Here is a 22834-nt window from a genome sequence, read left to right as displayed (position 1 = left end):
TTAACTCAAAGATTGCAATGGTGAGCATAACAAGGTTATTTATATAAAAATAAAATGTTATTTTTTTCTGTCATACTTTAAATGTAATATTTATCACACCTATGAGAAACACATACATTGTATTAATTTATAATTGAATAAATTTCATAAAAATCAACTGAAATGAATTTTCTATAATTTAACTATTTGATATAATGAACATTTTCACATGCTAATGGTGTAAAACACCGGTCATGCTTTTGCTCATTTCAATTTAATCTTTGGTGGTCTATTTAAATTTTAGCTTCATGTTACTGAAAATGACACAGCTGATGCTGTTTTTAGTCTAAAATGTGCTATCCTAAAGAGAGTTATATATACTATCGGTGGTATTTAAGATAGTTTTAGATGGTAAATGTGTTAACATTTTGAAAAAAGTTATTTAATTGGCTTAAATATTCAGCATTGTTTAAAATTTAAGGTATTGAACAAAAAAAATGATATTTTGATAATTGGAGTGGTGCTATTTGGAACTATTTTAAGGACTTAGGGAAGACTCAAGTTTTCAAATCCTTTTTGAAAGCTTATTCTCTTATAAGCAAACATAAAAATATCTTTATTGCTTCATTCCATTTGAATCTTGACCAGTAATTCGAGAGAAAATCAACGTGGCTGGAAGGGAAATGGAGTGGGGAAAGCTGGACCTATGCATAGAAAAAACTATGGCAACAGGCAAATCATTAAAATCTGGAGAGTATCTTGTTTATTTAAAAAGTAATTATTGATTCTTTGCTATATGTCATGACTTGTGGGAGCTCTGAGGACATAAAAGTGAATAAGGGCTGGGCATGGTGACACACACCTGTAATCCCAGCACTTTGACAGTCTGAGGTGGGTGGATTGCTTGAGCTCAGGAGTTTGAGACCAGCCTGGCCAACATGGTGAGATCCCGTCTCTACAAAAAAAATTTAAAAATTAGCCAAGCATGGTGGCACACACCTCTAGTCCCAGATACTTGAGAGACTGAGGTGGGAGGTTAGCTTAAGCCTGAGAGGTTGAGGCTTCAGTGAGCTCAAATCATGCCACTGTTCTTCAGCCTGGATGACAGGGTGACACCCTGCCTCAAAAAAAAAAAAAAACAAGAACACTCACCTTCCTTATCCTCATGGACTGCCAGTAAAGGAAGATGCAAAGAAATCCAAAATTAATGTACATACATAAGTAAAATACAAAGAAATATAAAATTAATCACACTACCAAAGAGGCATAATTTTCCAATTGATTTAGGATTGAACACATGCATGTAACTACTCTTTTTTCTAAAATCTCACTAAAGAATTCTGAAGGGAATAGAAAAAAAATTACAAAGTCTAAACCCCAGAGGACAAAATAGAATGACAAAGGAGATGATAATAATATCTGGGGAGTTGGCTCGCAGATAGACAAGCAGTAATTGCCTTTCTCAAAAAAAAAAAAAAAAAGTAAACCAAATCCTAATCTCCCAATGGCAAAAAAATAAAAAGCCATCTGCTTTACCCTGCTCATCACCTGACCATGAAAAGAGCCAAATTCTGTAAAATATTTGAAGAGTAAATTATTCTGTAAAATATTCTGAGCCAAATATGAGTTGTCATGACCCAAGGCACAGTCTCAAGAGGTCCTAAGAACATGTGCCCAAGGTGGTTGGGTTGACAAAAGACATCAATCTACGCATGTGAAGTATCCATAGGTTTGGGGGAGAGGACGGGACAGGAGCATGGGTGGATAGTGTAGGAGTTTATAGGTCATAGGGTTGTAGGTGGAGTCAAAGATTTTCTGATTGGCAATTTGTTGAAAGAGTTAAGTTATTATCTAAAAACCTGGAGTCAATAGAAAGGAGTGTCTGGAGGCAGATAAGGGGTGATGAAAACCAAGGTTCTTATTATGTAGATAAACTCTCATAGGTGGCTGCCCTTAGAGACAACAGATGGCAATTGTTTCCTACTCATACCTGTAAAGGGTTCTAGTCTCTCAGTTCATCTCTTCAGTATTGGAAGGGACTGAAAAGGGAAAGATTTGGTTATATTCCTCATATTCTTGACAGATGCAAATTTTCCCTCACAACAGAAGGCTTTGTAGGGCCACTCAAAGTATGTCAAAGAGACATATTTTGGGGTAAAATATTTTGATTTTCTTCTTTATCTGTCATTTGATGTTATGCCAGAGTAAGGTTGGAAAGTAAGCTGTGTCACATAGGATAAAATAAAACCCATTTGGTGAGATTTTATGGTTTGTAGGGTGTTTCTCCCCAGGCCTCTTAGGAATTTGGGCAAGAGAGAAAAAAGGTCACAGTTTAGTCCTCACACCTCCAGAAGTAGTGATGAAAATACAAATTTTTAAAAAAGAAGATTTGTTGAAATTCTGTTTAAAATATAATTAGAATATCAGATCCCCTTGCCAACTTGATGCTGCAGGTGAATACTCCCACACCCCATTTCAGGAGATGACTAGAGGATTAATTTCCAGAAAAGAGAGAAGAAAGGGTCTCCAGACTGCCATGACAAACACCACAGACTGGGTGGCTTAAACAATGTAAGTTTATTTGTTCCCAGTACTGGAGGCTAGAAATTCATGATCAAGGTGCAAAGTGCTGTCGGAGTTGGTTTCTGGTAAGGGTTCTCCTCTTGGCTTCTCCTCTTGGCTGCCTTCTCACTATGTCCTCACATGGCCTTTCTTTTGCTTACTGGAGGAAAGAATTCTCTGGTGTCTCTCACACGTCTTATAAGGACACCTAAGTATACCAGCTCTACCATATCAAGGCCTCACCCTTATGACTGCACTTAACCTTAATTACTAATTTATAGGCCTATCCCCAAATACACTCACATTGGAGGTTAGGGCTTTAACATATGAATTTGGTGTAACCAACTCAATTAATAATATATACCATACTTGTAAGGTTTCTGTATCGGTTTGAACCCCGAGAGCACGTCAATAGACAACACGAGGTGGTGTGGAGCAACATGCTGTTTTAATGAGCACCTGGGTGCAGGCGGGCTGAGGCCTAAAATGGCATCAGCACCAAGTGAGGACGGGACAAAGGTTTTATAGTCTCCGGTAAACAGGAAGTGTTCTAGTCTGACATAACTGCTGTGTTGTACCTGGATGGCCTCTTTCTCGATCTTCAGGGGTACGTGTCTTCTGGCCAGGGTAGCTGTCTTTCGGTCGGCTCTCTTCCTGCTTCTGATATCTTGCTGGCGCACGCTGCTGACGTAAGTAGCCTTGCGCCTTGTACTGGGCCTGAGAAGGAAGGAGTTATTCATCTCCTTAAGCTTTCAGGCCCCAGGGAGAATCTTATATTCCTGTCTATTTGGTTATAGATAAAAGGGAAAAGGGCGACTTTCTCAATAACTACTTCACGTGTGATATAGGGGGTGGCGTGGGCACCTTGGAAAAAGAAAACCTTATTTTTTGGGGTATTCTTGAGAGACGGGTTGGTATCCACCCTGTCCTTGTAGTAGGAGCATCGTCTGGATTGTCTGGAAACGCGTCTGTGCCTGCACGACAGTTATGTTCAGAGGACAAGGAGGTGTCGACAGGGAAAGGTATAGCCTCATTTGCTGCTTCACGAATGAAAGGCTGTGTCTGGATTAAGAAGGGGAGGTAATTTCTGAGTGGCTTAGAGTTTGGTAAGGGTGGAGGCCCTAAGACTATAAGAAGAGGGTGCTTTTGGTGTTGTGCGGAGTCTCATGAGGGCAAAAGGGAGATTTTTTTGTCCACGACTGGTAGGGTTTTAGAGCCAGCTTGGTGAGTTGGGCTTTAAGGACAGAATTAATTTTTTCAACTTTGCCTGAAGATTGAGGCCTGTAGGGTGTGTGGAGAACCTACTTCATATTTAAGGATGTAGAGACAACTTGGATTATTTGGCTGATGAAGGCCAGCCTGTTATTGGGCTGGATGGATGTTGGGAGTACAAAATAGGGAATTATATGCATGATGAGAGTTTGCGTGACAACATTTGCACTTTCTGAAGTTGTTGGGAACATTTTTACTTACCCGGAGAAAGTATAGACAAAGACAAGAAGATAGCAGAGCTGCGTATTGGGCGGCATGTGAGTGAGGTTTACTTGCCACTCTTGCCTTGGTACCTGGCCCCAGGCTTGGTGGGTAGGAAAAGGTGGTGGCCAGAGGGAACCTTGGGGTGACACTGAGTGGCAGATAGAGCCGGACTGGGTAATTTCTCAGACATGGCTGGAAAGGTGAGAACAAGTGAGAATAGGGTGGAAAAGTTGCAAGAGAGGTTTGTAACCGACATGGAAAGAGTTGTGGATTCTTTGGAGGTGAGGAAGGTTTTGAGAGTGAGGAAGAACGAAGCACCTTTCCTCCACATACTATGGTCCTTGCTTTTGAAGGTTTTGGGCTCAGAAGTCCTCCTTTTCTTCTGAGGAGTAAAGAGGACAGAACAAGGACAGGGAGAGAAACTGGCCTTACACGGATTGCAGAACTATTTATTTCACTACCTGTTCTGTTAGCGCGTTTCTAGCCGATATATGATTGTCTCGGGTTTGGTGACCCCTGCAATGAGTGATGGCAACTTTCTGCAGGAGCTTGATAGCTTGAAGGAGTTTGTTGATGAGAGAGCCATTTATGACAGGAGTGTTTTTTGCAGTTAGAAAACCCTGTTTTTTCCAGGTAGACGAGTGTGACTGTACTATATGGAACGTATAATGACAATTTGAATATATGTTAATTTGTTGTCCGGCTGTCAGTGTGAGAGCTTGAGTGAGGGCAATGAGTTCAGCTTTTGGGAGGTAGTACCTAGGGGGAGTGGATTGGCTTCAATAGTATGTGGGGCGGAGGGGTGGGGGACACTATAGTATAGCCAGCATGCAGGCGTCCTTGACATAGGAAGGAGCTGCCATCTACAAACCAAGTAAAGAAGGGGTTGGTCTGTTAGGTTTGGAAAAGGTATAAGGAAGGTTTGAACAGTGTTCACACAGAAGTGTTTAGGGTCTTCAGTAGTTGTAGCTTCAGGTAAGAGCATGGCTGGGTTTAGATGGGAGCTGGTTAGCATAGTGATTTGGGGAGTTTCTATGAATAGAGTATACAGTTGGAGGAGTTGTGGGGCAGAGATGAGACTAGTACACGGCAGTGAGTTGGCATGTCTTTGATGTTATGGGTTGAATAAACTGTTAGGTTGGCATGGAGAGATAGTTTTAGGCTTTTAAGGGTTAGGACAGCAGCTGCACCAATGCTCGGAGGCAGGCAGGCCATCCAAGAACTGAGGCTTTAAGCTGTTTAGAGAGGTAGGCAATAACCTGAAGGGTGGGTCCTTTAGCCTGGGTTAGAACACCTAGTGTAACTCTACGCTGTTTGTCGGTATAGAGGGAGAAAGGTTTGGTGAGGTCTGGGAGAGTGAGGACTGGGCTGAGGTGAGAGCCTTCTGGAGTAGACGGAAAGGTTAGGTAATAGGCTTTGCAGATTTTAAAGGCTCATGGAGTGGGGCTTTAGCAGCTTGATATAATGGTTTGGCAAGTAGAGCGAAGGAGGGAACCTAGAGCCTAAAATATCCCACTAATCCTAGAAAAGACAGAGAATTTTTTGCTTAGTTTGCGGAGGCAGGAGGGATTGAAGGAGGGCTATGCAGTCGGCTGTGAGCCCTTGGGTTCATGGGGTAAGAGCTAGCCCTAGACAGGTGACTAAGGGGGTGCATATTTGTGCTTTCTTAGAGGAGACCTAATAACCCCGTTTTGTCAAGAAGTTTAAAAGAGAGATAGTGTGGGTGTTGCAGTCTTTTTGAGAGGGGCTACACAGGAGCAGATTATTAACACATTGAAGGAGAAGGGACGGTTTTAGGGATAGGGTACCGAGGCCATGAGCAAGGCCCTGTCCAAAAAGATGGGGGCTGTCTCTGAAACCTTGAGGTACTATGCACCAGGTGAGCTGATGTGAAAGGTGAGAGTTGGGGTTTTCCCACCTAAAGGCAAAGAGGTTTTGGGTATCAAGGTGTAGAGGAATTGTGGAAGAAAAAAAAAAGCATGTTTTAGGTTCAGAACAGAAAAATGGGTGGTATTCGAGGGAATTGTGGAAAGTAAAGTATGTGGGTTAGGAACTAGTAGACATACTGGGAGTACAGCTTGGTTAATGAGCCTGAGGTCCTGGACTAAGTGATAAGTTTCATCTGGCTTTTTAACAGGTAGAACTGGTTTGTTAAAAGGGGAGTTTGTTGGGTGGAGTAGGTGACTGGTGAGGAGGCGAAAAATGATAGGCTTTAGGCCTATGCGAGGTGCTTGGGAGGTGGGATACTGCTTCTGTGATAGGAACTGGGTGGGCTTTTTAAGGGCAATGTGGATGGGGGTGTGGTGTTTTGTGACTGAGGGTGTGGAAGTGTCCTAAACAGTGGGGTCAACTACGGATAGGGGATAAGGAAAAGTTGCATGTTTTAAGGTGGGAGGTTGGAGGTGTAGAAGAAAGTTAGAAGCCCCGGAGGGGTCTGGGTTGATGCGTTGGGTACTATGGGGAACATGGAAGTGAAGAGTAGTGTGGAGTTTTGAAAGGAGTGGAGTTTGGCATGAGGACAGGACTAAACAAAGAGTCAGTGAAAGAAAAGGCGTGTAGGGAGCAGAAAAGTGGAGGGGTGGCTCGGGGTTTGGAGACTTGTCTATTAATTTCTACGACAGAGACTTGAGAGAACTCGGTGGGTCCTGAAAAATTAGGTAAAGCAGTGTAGGTTGCCCTGGTATTAATTAAAAAACACAGTGGCCTACCTGCCACCATCAGGGTTACCCTTGGCTCAGATGAAGAGATGGTAGTTGCCAGGGTGTCCACTTCAGGGCACCGTCAGTCTTCAGTGGCAAGGCCGATGAGATCCGAGTAGGAGGTTCTGGCCAGCTTAGGAAGGGATGGGGGTGGTCCTTGTGGGGTCCGCTCACAGTCCAACCTCCAGTGAGGTCCTCCGCAGAGGGGGCATGGCCTGGTGGGCTTACCCGGGTTTGGGCATTGTCTGGACCAGTAGCCTTCATTGCCGCACTTGAAACAGGCACCAGGTGGAGGTGGATTGCCAGGAGGCTTCCGTGTGGAGCTGCACCCCTGCGGGCCTGCAGGGCCCGAATGGTGGAGGTACGCATTTGAAACTGCCTGTTTTTTGCCTTTCATTTTCCTCATCATGATTGTTAAAGACTTTGAAGGCTAAATTAAGAAGGTTTCCTTGTGGGGTTTGAGGGCTGTCATCAAGCTTCTGAAGTTTGCGCAGAATATTGGGGGTGGATTGGGAGGTGAACCAAAGGTTTAAGATTGTGGTTCCTTTTGGGCTGGCTGGGTTTAGGTTGGCATATTTTCTTATGGCTTCAGTTAAACAAGAGAGAAAAAGGGCTGGGTTTTTGTCAGGACCTTGGGTGATTTCTGAAAGTTTTTCATAGTTTACTACTTTATGGGCACCCTTTTTGAGTCCTGCAAGGAGACACACAATCATGTGGTCTTGATGGTGGCATCCAGAGGCCCCATGTTGATAATTCCAGTGGGGTCCTGGTTGGGAACTGCCTCTGCGCCAGTAGGCTGGGCAGGAGTTTGGTGATGAATTGTATCAGCATGCGCCTGAGCTAGGGTCCAGATACAGTCTTGGTCTTCTGGGGTGAGGGTGGAAGAGGATAATGTAGAGGTCATGACAGGTTAGTTTGTAGGACTACTAAAAACTTACCTTAGTTTCAGGTAAGGTACTGAAACTCCCTAATGTAAGACGTGGGGTCTTCTGGAAATGAACCAAGTCTTTTGTTAATTTGAGGGAGATCAGTGAGGGAGAAGGGAACACGAACTCTAATAATACCTTCAGTTCCTGCTACTTCCTGAAGTAAGGGTGGGGCATGGGCTAAAGATGGTGCCTGAGGGAGTATGGGCCGGAGAGAAGGAAGAAGCCGGAATTGGTTCCTGCTGAGGGTATGAAGGGGGAAAGGAGTCGAGTCGATAAGCAGTGGAGGATACACAGGGGCGTAAGGTGGCAGGATGGGTTTATAGGCTTCAGGAGAGGGCAATGAGGAAGGAGAATTGAGTACAGGCAATGCTAGAATTGTCCTGAGGGGACGGGGTAGGAAAAGAAGTGGATACAGCTGACTGGGAAGATGGCGGCTGAGAAGATGGTGGCTGAGAAGACAACGGGTTAAAGAAGGCAGTTGACCGAAAGAGGTAGGGGCTGGGAGGGGTGGACAGCAGTCTGCTGGATTGAATGAGGAAAAAGAGGTAGGGTTGGGAGGAGAAAGATGATCTGGATGGCAAGAATGAAAGAGAAGGATTTGAACAGGTAAGCAAGAATTACAGAGGTTGGGCTGTGATCTGAGTGCAAAAAAGGCCTGGACATAAGGAATTTCTCCCCATTTCTCCAGTCATCGGCAATAATAGCTTAAGTTAGTTAAAATTGTAAAGTCAAATGTTTTATTTGCGGTCCATTTAGATGCATTATTTAATTTGTACTGCAGCCAGGCTGTATTGTAAAAAAAGACGAGGCACTTAGGGTGGATATCTTGCCTGAGGCCTAAGGTTTGCAGGGTTTTTGTATGAGGCAGCCTAGAGGGCTGTTTTTGGGAATGGAGTACCGGGAGTTTCCCATAATGGAGGGTAGGCATGGGAAAACAGAGAAAAAGGAGACCGTCCCGGACAGCTGAAGGGAGACGATAAAAGGAGTGATCGTCACCACTGCCTTTTTCATTCCCGGAACGGGATCAAATGGCTTAGAGGTGTCCCCCTAAGACCAGATGATCAGCAACTGCCTGGCACACACCAGAGCCTTCTTGGACCAAAGCTGGATTTTCGGACTGGAGAAACCAAGAAAGGCCATGCAGATTTTTCCCTGTTGACAGGGCTCCCAGGAAACTTACTGGTAGGTGAGATCAGTGACCAGTGTGCATGCAGAGGGGTGACTGGAGGCTGAGGAGTTTCCTTTGTCTGGCTGCTGTGGCCTGCTCTCTGGGGTGGAGGGGTAGGCCCAAGGAGGACGCAGACTTGAGCCCTTCCTGCGTTACGGCACCAGAACGTAAAATTTTTGTATTGGTTTGAACCCCAAGAGTGCAACAGACAAGATGAGGTGGTGTGGAGCAACATGCTGTTTTAATGAATGCCTGGGTGCAGGTGGGCTGAGGCCTAAAATGGCATCATCACCAAGTGAGGATGGGACAAAGGTTTTATAGTCTCCTGTAAACAGGAAGTGTCCTAGTCTGTCGTAACTGCTACTTTGTACCTGGATGGCCTCTTTCTCGATCTTCAGGAGTATGTGTCTTCCAACCAGGGTTGCTATCTTCTGGCCAGCTCTCTTCCTGCTTCCGCTATTTTGCTGGTGCACCCTGCTAATGTAAGTGGTCTTGCACCTTGGTACTGGGCCTGAGAAGGGAGGAGTTACTCATCTTAAGCTTTCAGGCCCCAGGGAGCATCTTACAATAGTGAAAAAAAAAAAGCATTAAATAAATGTTTATCTACTTGCACTCTTATTTAGCTATCAGTCCCCGCGCAGGAGGCTGGACAAGTCTACTCTGTTATCTACACAACCTAAAGAGTCTGACATGAGGGCGTTTCCCAGCACGATGGGCAAATGGGATCACCTTACAACAAACCCCATCACGTGCAGAACACGCTGTTAAAAAAAAAAATCATGAGCCAAACTAAATTTAATAGAGTTTAATTGAGCAAAGAACAAATCATGAGTCAGGCAGCCTCTCAAGCCAGAGTAGGCTCACAGGGACTCCAGCACAGGCATGTGGTTGGAAGATTTGTGGACAGAGAAAGTAAAGTGATGTACAGAAAATGGAAGTGAGGTACAGAAACAGCCTGATTGGGTACAGCCCAGCATTTGCCTTAATTTACCATGGTTTGAACAGTTGGTCTCCTTTGATTGGCCAAAATGTGGTGATTAGCACAAGAGTAGTTTACAGTCTGTTTATGCCTGCATTTAGGTAACAGTTCATGATTTACAGAGAAACCTTTAGGCTGGACTTAAAATATGTAAGGAGGCAAGTTTAGGCTAAAGTTAATTTGACAATCTCCCTTTTTGGTCATCTTCTCAATTTTGAGAGATTGACCAAAACTTTAGTCATTGATGTAACTATCACCATCATAAATGTCCTTATTTGGTTTTAAAACCCACTGGAGAATAGCATAATAGTGGATTTTGTAAGATAGGAACAAGGAGTTCGGTAATTTTTTTTTTTACGGGTTAGAGTAGAGGGTACTTCCTCATGCTGGAATATCCTGTTTACAGGAGAAAAACAAAACCTAGTCTGTTCTAGGGTATATCTGTTTCCTTGAAGTCTTATTTTTGATTATGTCACATTTATCATAAGTGACTGCTTTTTGGTTTGGTCTGGTCTGTGGGGGCCTAGTGCATGAGCTCACTCCAAAACAGTATCCTCCCATAATTTTGTTTAAATCTGTTAAAAGAAAATCCTTAACCAAATTAAATTTATCAGAGTATAATTGAGCAAAGAACAATTCACAAATTGGGCAGCCTCCCAAGCCATAATAGACTCAGAGATACTCCAGCACAGCCACATGATAGAAGAAGATTTATGGACAGAAAAAGGAAGGTGACATACAGAGAATGGAAGTGAGGTACAGAAACAGCCAGGTTGTTTACAACTCAACATTTGCCTTATTTGAGCAGGGTTTGAACAGTTTATCTTCTTTGGCCAAAACGCGGTGATTAGCACTGGAGCCAGGTTACGGTTTGTTTACATCTCCATTTAGGTTATAGTTCACTATGCACAGAGAAACCTTTAAGCCAAACTTGATATACGTAAGTAGATAGCTTTAGGCTAAACTTGATTCAACAACACTCATGTTTATTATACCCAAATTACAAAACTTTTCATGAAAATCTGTTTTTATACATCCATGTTGTGTAGAAAATTTTTTTAAAAAGGAAAAAAGAAATCTGTTTTTAGTTTATGACCATATGAATATGTTAACCTATTAAATTTTTTTAAATAACTTTATAGGGGGCCAGGCATAGTGGCTCACACCTGTAATTCCAACACTGAGAGGCCAAAGAGAGGGGATCACTTAAGCCTAGGAGTTCAAGACCAGCTGAGGCAAAATAGGGAGACCCCGTCTCTACAAAATAAATAAATAAATAAATGAAATAAATAAATAAGAAGAAGAAAGAAAAATTAGCGGGGTGTGGGTGGCTCATACCTGTAGTTTGAGCTACTTGGGAGGCTGAGGCAGGAGCTCAGGAGGTGGAGGCTGCAAGGAGCCATGATTGCACCATTGTACTCCAGCCTGGGTGACAGAGTAAGACCCTGTCTCAAACAAAACAAAACAAAACAAAACAAACCCCTTAAACCTCAGTAGAAGAGTTATAAACAAAAGCAAACTCAAGTTCCTACCAATTATTATTAATCATTACATTATACAATTTCTCTTGGTTTTGTGTGACTATATTGTAGATCAGAATATCAACTTCTAGTTTAAGATAACAGATTGAGGCCGGGAGTAGTGGCTTATGCCTGTAATCCCAGCACTTTGGGAGGCTGAAGTGGGCAGATCACAAGGTCAGGAGTTTGAGACCAGCCTGACCAACATGGTGAACTGCTGTCTCTCTAAAAATACAAAAATTAGCCGGGCATGGTGGCATGTGTCTGAAATCCCAGCTACTCAGGAGGCTGAGGCAGGAGAATCGCTTGAACCCGGGAGGTGGAGGTTGCAGTGAGCTGAGATTATGCCACTGCACTCCAGCCTGGTGACAGAGCAAGACTCCATCTCATTAAAAAAAAAAAAAAAAAAAAGAGAGAGAGAAAAGAAAAAGAAAACAGATTGAGTACAAACCAAAAATTCTCCATTCTATGATAAATACGGAGAAGTGATTGAAGAAAAACAAAAACATTATAGCAACAGTTAAAAATAAGTAAATAGAAATCTGCATAGACCAGAAATTTACAACCATTGGTGAAGAAAGGAACAGTCAGAAATCAGAAAGTAGCACACTTGGAGTCAGGCTCAGTGTAGGACTTGAGTCAAAGACTTTCCCAAGAAGCCCCAGGACTAATCTGGGCAGCCCTGGATGCTTAGGTCTGGAACCCAGGGCCAGAATCTTTGACAGCCAGATCCAGTAAAGGCCAAAACCGAGAATCTCCTCCCACACCAGTAGATTCTCAAAACACAGTGCACTTGATCAGGCTGTCAGAATTACCTAGAGCAGTGCATATTCTGATGGAGGGAATTCTCCTCTGAACAATCCTGAATTACATTTAAAAGTGTGCGACATATTTGTGTAATAAATCCTTCATTTGTGTTCATTTGTTAGAAGCCAATTCTAGACATTCAAGTATTCTAATGTGTAAACAAAAAAACTGGAAAAAGAATTTGCATTTAATTTGACCAGAGAATATATGCTTCTCTTAGCTGTAAATTTTTTTCACTTTATTCAGTTTGCTTTCAGAACATAAACTGCATTCTAATCCTGTTATTTTGTTCTTAATATTTATCATCCTCTAAAGAGAAGTTAGAATGTTTATATACAAGCCAGGGAAGTGGTAAATTGATATTATTCAGTGAGATTTATTTATGAAGCCAATAAATCCTGCAAAAAGATGTCCTTTGACCATTTAAAAGTTTACAGCTCTATTGCAACTTATTAAATGTCCAAGAGCCTTGTTGCCCCATAAATACATGTATGACACATAAAGATCACTGAAATTTCAAACCTGTCACTTTTCATTATTGTTACTAAGGAAAAACAAAAAATAAGAGAAAGACTATAAATATTCAGTCTTGTTTAGAAAACTAAAGGGATTAAACTTATTTTAAATTTTTAAAAGAAAATTTGCCAACCATAGCTGTAGGGGTTTTCTGCCTGTCTTTGAAAAACCACACAGTAATATAATTTATATTCTGGCCCACAAGACTGCCCCCACTTCAGATGCCCGTCAAAAATCCTAGAAACCACCCTTACTTTGGATGCACCAGCTGTAAATTCAGGGATTTCCACAGTGCCCTTTGCAGGCTCCATAATTTGCTAGAGCACTTTCAGAACTTTACTTTCACTTGACTTTATGTTTGCCAGTTTATTATAAAGATACAACTCAGAAACAGCCAAAGGAAGAGATGCATAGGGCATGGAAATGGGGGAGCTTCCATGACTTCTCTGAGCCTGCCTCTCTCTCGGTACTTAGATGTGTTCATCAGCCCAGAACCTCTCTGAGTCTTACTGTTTTTATAAAGCTCAATCCCAGCCCTCCTCTCCCTCTGGGAGGTCAGTGGGTAGAGCTAAAAGTTTCACCTCTACTCCCTCTGATCACTTGGTCTTTTTGATGGGCAGCCCCCCGTCGTGAGACATCTCTCAGGGCCCCAACTTAAGTCACTTCATTAGCATCAACTCTCCTGTGATCTAAGGGGGCTTGTTATGAATAACAAAAAATACTTTACCACTTGGAATATCCAAGGGTTTTAGGAGCCCTGTACCCTGAACTGGGAAGAAAAACCAAATATTTCTTGTTATAACACACCTATGGATAAAATTCATTTAGTTTTCTGCATTTTTGTCTTTGAATGCTGCATTAGTTAAATTAGATGTGTTTGGTCCCAAAATATAATGTGGGATATAGACGATAACAATTATTTCTTAAAATGGGCAAAGTGAGTTTTGTAGACCTGAAACTTCATAAACAAAATATTTATAACTTTCCCAAAGCCTCAATCCTTATATGACAAATGCATTGTCACATTTTATTTGAAGTCTTTTCAGTGGTCTTGGTTGTAAATCAGAGTTAGGAAGGGTGTGATAGCTCCTATGGTTAGGGAGTTTAGAGCCACAGGAATTTAAGAGATTTGCCATGCTGGATGGGCCCTGAACCTGTGACCTGACCTGAAGGTAATTTAGTTTCCTGAACCATTGGATCCATCTTTATCGATAAAGGGGCATCTGTTTTGGTCTCTCAGATCATACTATTATCTCCAAAATTTTTTAACTTCCAAAATTATATACCTATTAGTCAGAGAAATGGTCCTTAAGTCAAATTGAAAAAATGAATAAACAAGGCACAGTGGCTCACGCCTGTAATCCCAACAGTTTGGGAAGCTAAGGAAGGAGAATTGCTTGAGCCCAGGAGTTCAAGACCAGCCTGGGCAACATGGTGAAACTCCACCTCTGCAAGAAATACAGATACACAAAAATTAGCCAGGCATGGTGGTGCATGCCTGTAGTCCCAGGTATTCGAAAGGCTGAGGTGGGAGAGTTGCTGGAACCTGGGAGTTTGAGGCTACAGTGAGCCATGATCATGCTGCTGCACTACAGCCTGGGTGACAGAAAAAAAAAAAAAAAAAAAGAAAAGAAAAATGTATCACTTCACTCAAATAGACTCTTTTAGAATGTGTTTTTGTGTGTGTGTTCGTTTTGTTTGCAAACCCCATGCAGCTTCCCGTTTTGCCTTGGTTACTAAGAAGTTCTGAGAAAAATTTGATCCAGTTTGAAGTAACAAAAATATTTAATAAATTCTAATTTGTTTCTCATCTGCATTTATTGTGTTGCTACTTTCTATCATTCTTCCTCAAATAGTTTTGTATTACAATTTATCTGAAACCCTCTTTGGAAGTAAGTGTGGTTTAAATGATGCAATAGTTAAAATAATTGTATAGTAACTGCAGTAAAGAGTAGCAAAGGCCAAATTTATTTTTTCTACTTGCTAGTGTTACCAGCAGCAAATCCATATGGGTCTGCAGCAACCTCGATTTTTGCCTCTTTAGAAGAAATAATTCAACTGAGGGGCGTAAGGCAGGAGAGATCGAGGCAAGTTTTAGAGCAAGAGTGAAAGTTTATTAAAAAGTTTTAGAGCAGGAATGAAAAGAAGTAAAGTACACTTGAAAGGGCCAAGTGGGCAACTTGAGAGATCAAGTGCATGGTTTGACCTTTGACTTTGGGTTTTGTATTTTGGCATGCTTCTGGGGGCTTGCGTCCCTTCTCCCCTGATTCTTCCCTTGGGGTGGGCTGTCCTCATGCACATTGGCCTGGTAGCACTTCGGAGGGGCTGCATATGCAGTGTGTTTACTGGAGATATGTGCATGCTCACTTGAGGCATTCTTTCCTTACCAGCTGAATGTCCCTAGAAGGTCACATAAGAGACATTAAAACTCAGCCATTTTGCCTCTTAATGTACATGCTTGAGCCCACTCACCCAAATCCTGAGATATTGGGAAGCTGCTGATCACCAGTTTCAGGGTTATTTTTTCTATCTTTTGGGAGACTGTCTTTCCCTGGCACTGGCTGCAACCAATTATTATTTTAGGGAGACAGTTAACAACTGCCTGACCATCACCTGACATTCCTGGTGATGGGAGGAAGACGCCTGCCCTGCTCATGTCTGCCTGACTACCTACTGTAACATCAGGTTATCTAAATGTGCCATGAGCAAACAGACAAGTTGTATATTTTGGGTCGTGATTGAATCTTCCAGGTTCTTGAAACCACAGCCTTTACTTTACCATAAAAAATTTTAAAAAGAAGTTAACAGGATAATAAAAATTATTATGTGTACAAATTGATAGTGTGGATAGAGAAGAGAAAGAAATAATAAACAACCATATTTATTCATAGACAGAAAAAATTCAATTTCAGATGAGAAGAAAAACTATTAATGAAACATTTTATAGTGAGCCAATAATTCTTCAAAACATGGAATAACTTTCCCTTATAATTAATGTCATCATTAATCTACCATCAAGATGGTAGAAATAAAATTGCTGAAGAATATTAATATTATTATCCAGCTTACTTCTCCCTGGATACATAAAAATCACACAGGGTTAGCTACATGCATTCAAGATTATAAAAATGGTGTAATGTGAACATAAATTTGCTTCATGAAATCTGTGGCTGACCCTCAGAGAAGCAATAATCCCTGGAAGCTATCCCCCCACAGTTACAGACCCTCAGTCATGTACCAGCCACCTCTAAAGGCTGCTGAAATTTGTTACTTGAAAAATGGAATATAAAGTTCTTGGACTTAGCCTAATTACAAACCTTACAGCCAAATCCACAATAACATTTGCATCTGCTTAATAAAATATACAGAACATGGTATGGCAGTTATAAGACCCGTAATGAACCCTCTTATCCAATGGTAAACAGCTTAGGGCCTTGTCATCCCCACTTTGCAAGAGATTTGAAATTATGTTAGGATTAAAAAGACACAGAGGGAAGTTGGTTATGATCCTGGGTCTGAAGTCAAATACACAGAGTATTTTCTGTAAACAATGCTTTAACCCTGAAAGAACATTCTTATTTTATTTTTCTTCTACAAGACTTCTGGTCAGTTAGTTCATCTCTTTGCACATCAGTTTCCTCGTTATGAAATGAAGAAAATTAGAGTAGTTACCTCATTGAGTTGCTATGCATGCTGAAATAATACAAGTCACATAATTAGAAGTGCTGAAATACTTAAGGGATCCATAAACATTAGCTTGCCAATCTTTGAGACCAGAATGCAGTTGCTTGCATTTAACTAAGTTTTATCTTCTGGTAAAGCAAAAATATGATGTTCAATAAATAAATAAACAAGAATAAATAAGCAGAGAAGCACTCTTTGGATTAGAATACTGGCTCACCCTCATCTCAGAAGTGATTTAAATCTTGACATTTATTGCAGTGAGTCATAGATGATCTTATAAAGTAAAGATCCTTTCAAAACCTGCTAAGCTCTCTGGAAGCATTTAAAAAATTTTGCCCCCATATAACTGGAGCTCTTGATGTTTCCACATTAATTCAAAATAATTAGGAAAAAGTAAAGGAATGAAGAAAAACAACTTGAATAAACTTTGGTTAACTTTTTAAAAAAAGATTGTTAGTGAAATGATGATATTGAAACATCTTAGGACAATATTGGTTTCAGAAATCTAATTTGAACCAAAAAAGATAGGTCAATTAGGTAAATAATCTTTTGAAAATACAGACATACCTCAAAGATATTGTGGCTTGGTTCCAGGCTGCTGCAATAACGCAAATATTGCAATCAAGTGAATCACACAAGTTTTTGGTCAACCAGTACATATAAAAGTTATGTTTACACTATACTGTAGTCCAGTAAGTATGCAATAGCATTACATCTAAAAAGCAATGTGGATACCTTAATTTAAAAAATACTTTATTGCTAAAAAATGCTAACAATCATCTGAACCTTCAGTGAGCTGTAATCTTTTTGCTGATGGGGGGTGTCTTGCCTCTATGTTAATGGCTGCTGACCAATTGGGATGGTGTTACCTGAAGGTTGGAGTGGCTGTGGCAATTTCTTAAAATAAGATAGCAATCACGTTTGCCATGTTAATTGAGTCTTCCTTTCATGAAAGAAATCTCTGTAGCTTGTGATGCTATTTGATAGTATTTTACTCACAGTAGAACTTCTTTCAAAATTTGAAGCAATCCTCTGAAATCCTGCCACTGCTTTATCAATTAAGTTAATGAAACATTTTAATCTTTTGTTGTCATTTCAACAATGTTCACAGCATCTTCACCATCTTCAAAATCTTAACCATTTTTCTTTGCACTTTCATAAGAGGCAACCCCTCATCTGTTGAAGTTTTATTATGAGATTGCAACAGTTCAGTCACATCTTCAGGCTCCACTTCTAATTCTAGTTCTCTTGGTATTCCACTACATCTGCAATTATTTCATCCACCTGAAGCCTTGAGCCTATCAAAGTCATCCATGAGGGTTGGAATAAACTTCTCCCCAATTCCTGTTCATGTTGATATTTTGACCTCCTCCCAATAATCATGAATGTTCTTAGTGGCATCTAGAATGGTGGATCCTTTCCAGAAGGTTTTCAACGGACTTTGCACAGATCCATCAGAGAGGGATCACTATCTGTAGCAACAATATCCTCACAAAATGTTTTTTTTTTTTTTTTTTTTTTTTGAAAAGCATGCTCACTCTGTTGCTCAGGCTGGAGTGCAGTGGTGCAGTCTCGGCTCACTGCAACCTCTGCCTCCCAGGTTCAAGTGATTCTCCTGTCTCAAACTCCCGAGTAGCTGGGATTACAGGCATGCACCACCATCCCTGACTAATTTTTATAATTTTAGTAGAGGTGGGGTTTCACCATGTTGACCAGGCTGGTCCCAAACTCCTGACCTTGGCTGATCCACATGCTTTGGTCTCCCAAAGTGCTAGGATTACAGGCATAAGCCACCTCGCACCTGGCCTTTCTTCCAATTTTTAATTTTAATTTTTTTATTTTGTTTTTTATTTTTATTTTTTATTTTTGAGATAGAGTCTTGCTCTGTCACACAGGCTGGAATACAGTGGTGCAATCAGCTCACTGCAGCCTTGATTTCTTGGGCTCCAGCAATTCTCCGGCCTCAGCTTCCCCCGAGTACCTGGGACCACAAGTACATGCGACCATGCCTGGCTAATTTTTGTATGATTGGTAAAAATGGGGTTTCACCATTTTGCTCAGGCTGGTCTCAAACTCCTGAGCTCAACCAATCCACCTGCCTAGGCCTCCCAAAGTGCTGGGATTACCCTTCCCAGCTGCCAAATTTTATTCTTAAAGAATACTACTTGAAAGTCAAAATTACTCCATGATCCATGGACTGCAGAATGGATATTGTGTTAGCAAACTTGAAAAGTTTAATATCCTTGTACATCTCCATCAGAGCTCTTGGGTGACTGTGCATTGTCAATAAGCACTGAATGTTTTGAAAATATTTTTTTTTCTGAGCATTAGGTCTCAACAGTGGGCTTAACATATTCAGCAAACCATGCTGTAAATAGGTGGGCTGTTGTCCAGGCTTTGTCGTTTCACTTATAAAGCACAGGAAGAGTAGATTTAGCATAATTCTTAAGAGCCCTAGGATTTTTTGAATGGTAAATAAATATTGGCCTAAACTTAAAGTCATTGGCTACATTAATCCCGAATAAGATTCTACCTGTCCCTTGAAGGTTTGTAGCTGAGACCTCCTTTCTAGCCATAAAGTCCTAGGTAGCATCTTCTTCCAATAGAAGACTCATTCATCTACACGAAAATCTGTTGTTTAGTGAAGCCTGCATCAATGCTCTTAGCTTGATTTTCTGGGTAACTTGCTGCAGATTCTCCATCAGCACTTGCTGTTTCACCTTGGACTTTTTGTATTTCAAATAGCCAATTTCAAACAAGTTTATTAGTAATTTCATGGTACCCTTTTGTGGGCTGATTCTCACCTCACCCTTCCCCGAGGAACTCCTTTGAGTAACATCAAACAGTATATCCTTTTGTTGCTCTTTTTCCAGTCAGCCTTACAGACCCCTGACACAACCAACCTGGAAATGACCTCAGTATGTGTAATCTTAAGTCATCTTGCTAACACAGACACCTCTGAGGCTCCCAAGAAAACTTCAGTGGAGTTCTCTAAACTGAAACCTTGAGAGAGGAAGATTTTCAAGTAGGAACCAGACAGATTCACGTAGAACTTGCCACTACACACCTGTGTTATAGAAGCATTCCATTTTTTCTATTGCAGATGGGATTTCCTCTTCAAGCTTACTATACTGTGTCTTTTTAAAAAGTAGTTGAAGGCATCAGAATAAAAGCTAATGTCCCAAACGGCGCTTCCCTGGATATTGCTGTTTCTTTAACAGCCTTTTTCCCAGCTCTTCTGAGATGGTCCATGACATTGCCTTTCTTGCTCATTACCTTGATCCATTGAATGGGCCCAAAACTTCGGAATGCAAAAACATTCATTCCATTGACTTGGTTGAGAAAGATGATAGGTCAGGTTTTTTTCATCCAAAGGTTATCCTGGGAATACTTCATTTGGGCCCAAATGAGGGATTATTCCAAAGAAGATTGAAGAAGCAATTACTCCTTCCCCTAGTAATATACTCTTTGGCAATGATTACAGTTTGCATTTCTGCTGATAATGCTGTGTGCTATAATTATATGTAAGTATATAAGAAACCTGGGGTAAAACCATGGACTTTCTCCCTTTTGCTGGCATCATCTACAGAAATACCATGGGCATCATGAAACGCAGTATAGCTATAGGCTGAAAAAAGCAGGGTTCAGTTTGCTGCTGTCATGATGCCCTGTTGAGAGACTGCTCTTCAAAATTTCTTGTATCATTGGGTCCTCCAAGCCAGGCCTGGATGCCTCTTTATTTACAAAGAGTAGTTGCCTCTGTTTTCTCAATTGAAATGACCAGATTTTTAAGATCTAATAATTGTGTCCACTGAAGAAATCATCAATAAAAGGATCTGCATTTCATGATACACAAGTTCACCTGGACCCTATGCAGGGTGTGGCACTGCTGTGCCCTGGTCACTGCCTGGCTCCTATGCTATGTACTCCTCTTCCTGGGACCTATGTCCACCTTGAACTTCTAAGTTTCTTTCCTTAAACCTTATGAGCCAACCTGTGCTAGTTTCACACTTTTCTTTTACATCTTCCTTACCTGTCAGGCTTCAAAGAATTGAGGAGAACTGGGGCCTTGCTCTGATTTAGGCTTTGGCCTAATGGAATATTGGGGCTGGTTTGATCATCTGACCAGATCACTCAAACTTTCTCCATATCAGCAATAAGGCTTGTATTAGTCTGTTTTTAGCTGCTGATAAAGACATACCCAAGACTGGGCAATTTACAAAGGAAAGAAATTTAATGGAGAACTCGTAGTTGCACGTAGCTGGGGAAGCCTTATGACAGTGGCAGAAGGTAAGGAGGAGAGAGTCACATCTTATGTGGATGGCGACAGGCAAAGAGATAGATTGTGTAAGGGAACTCCCCTTTTTTAAACCATCAGATCTCATGAGACTTATTTACTATCAGGAGGACAGCACAGGAAAGACCTGCCCTCATGATTCAGTTACTTCCCATCAGGTCCCTCCCACAACATGTGGGAATTCAAGATGAGATTCGGGTGGGGACACAACCAAACCATATCATTCCACCTTTGGCCCTTCCCAAATCTCATGTCCTCACATTTCAAAACCAGTCATGCCTTTCCAACAGTCCCCCAAAGTCTTAACTCATTTCAGCATTAATTCAAAAGTCCACAGTCCAAAGTCTCATCTGAGACAAGGAAGGTCCCTTCTGCCTATGATCCTGTAAGATAAATGGCAAGTTAATTATTTCTTAAATACAATGGAGGTACAGGCACTGGGTAAATACAACTGTTCAAAATGGGGGAAATTGGCCAAAACAAAGGGGCTACAGGCCCCATGCAAGTCCAAAATCCAGTGGGGCAGTCAAATCTTAAAGCTCTGAAATGATCTTTGATTCCATGTCTCCATCTGGGTCATGCTATGCAAGAGGTGGGTTCCCATGTGGTCTTGGGCAGCTCCACCCCTGTGGCTTTGCAGGGTACAGCCTCACTCCCAGCTGCCTTCATGGGCTGGTGTTGAGTGTCTGTGGCTTTTCTGGGCACATGGTGCAAGCTGTCAGTGGATCTACCACTCTGGGGACTGGAGGACAGTGGCCCTCTTCTCACAGCTCCTCTAGATGGTGTCCCAGTAGGGACTCTGTGTGGGGGCTGACACCCCACATTTCCCTTCTGCACTACCCTAGCAGAGGTTCTCCATGAGGACCCCACCTCGACAGCAAACTTCTGCCTGGACATCCAGGCATTTCCATACATTTTCTGAAATCTAGGCGGAGGTTCCCAAACCTTGACTTCTGTGTACTCACAAGCTCAGCGCCACATGGAAGCTGCCAAGGCTTGAGGCTTGCACCCTTTGAAGTCAGGACTGAACTGCACCTTGGCCCCTTTCAGCCATGGCTGGAGTGGCTGGGACTCAGGGCACCAAGTCCCTAGTCTGCACACTGCAGGTGGGCTCTGGGTCCCACCCATGAAACCACTTTTTCCTCCTAGCCCTCTGGGCTTGTGATGGGAGGAGCTGCCATGAAGACCTCTGACATGCCCTGGAGACATTTTCCCCATTGTCTTGGGGGTTAACATTCTGCTCCTCATTACTTATGCAAATTTCTGCAGCTACCTTGAATTTCTCCTCAGAAATTTGGATTTTCTTTTCTATCATGTTGTCAGGCTGCAAATTTTCCACACTTTTATGCTCTGTTTCTCTTTTAAAATGGAATGCCTTTAACAGTACCCAAGTCACATCTTGAATGCTTTGCTGCTTAGAAATTTCTTCTGCCAGATACCCTAAATAATCCCTCTCAAGTTCAAAGTTCCACACATTTCTAGGGCAGGGGAAGAATGTCACCAGTCTCTTTGCTAAAATATAACATGAGTCACCTTTGCTCCAGTTCCCAACAAGTTCCTTATCTCTATCTGAGACTACCTCAGCCTGGATTTCATTGTCCATATCATTATCAGCATTTTGGTCAAAGCCGTTTGACAAGTTTCTAGGAAGTTCCAAACTTTCCCACATTTTCCTGTCTTGTTGTGAGCCCTCCAAACCATTCCAACCTCTGCATGTTACCCAGTTCCAAAGTTGCTTCCACATTTTTGGGTATCTTTTCAGCAGTGTCCCATTCTACTGGTACTAATTTACTGTATTAGTCTGTTTTCATGCTGCTGATAAAGACATACCTGAGACTGGACAGTTTACAAAGGAAGGAGGTTTACCAGAGAACTCACAGTTCCACGTGGCTGGGGAAGCCTCACAATCATGGCAGAAGGCAAGGAGGAGCAAGTCACATCTTACATGGATGGCAGGAGGCAAAGAGAGAGCTTGTTTAGGGAAACTCCCATTTTTAAAACCATCAGATCTCATGAGACTTATTCACTATCAGGAGGACAGCATAAGAAAGACCTGCCCTCATGATTATGTCCTGCCAGGTCCCTCCCACTCGAGATAAGATTTGAGTGGGGACACAGCCAAACCATATCAAGGCTGTTGGTCTTTCTTATCATTCTTGTGTTCACTGAAGTAGCAATTTTAATTTCTTTCAAGAACATTTTCTTTATATTTACAACT

General features: G+C 41.7%; 1 protein-coding gene across 3 annotated transcripts in view; it reads left to right on the top strand.

The window, feature by feature from the left end:
* The window catches only part of KYNU (kynureninase), a 146681-nt gene that overhangs the window by 38387 nt on the left and 85460 nt on the right, over nt 1–22834 (top strand). The window lies entirely within an intron of this gene.

This window comes from Nomascus leucogenys, chromosome 20 (assembly GCF_006542625.1).
Source record: "Nomascus leucogenys isolate Asia chromosome 20, Asia_NLE_v1, whole genome shotgun sequence".
NCBI lineage: Eukaryota > Metazoa > Chordata > Mammalia > Primates > Hylobatidae > Nomascus > Nomascus leucogenys.
Note: the sequence above shows the minus strand (reverse complement) of the source record. Positions and strands in the feature narration are given on the sequence as shown.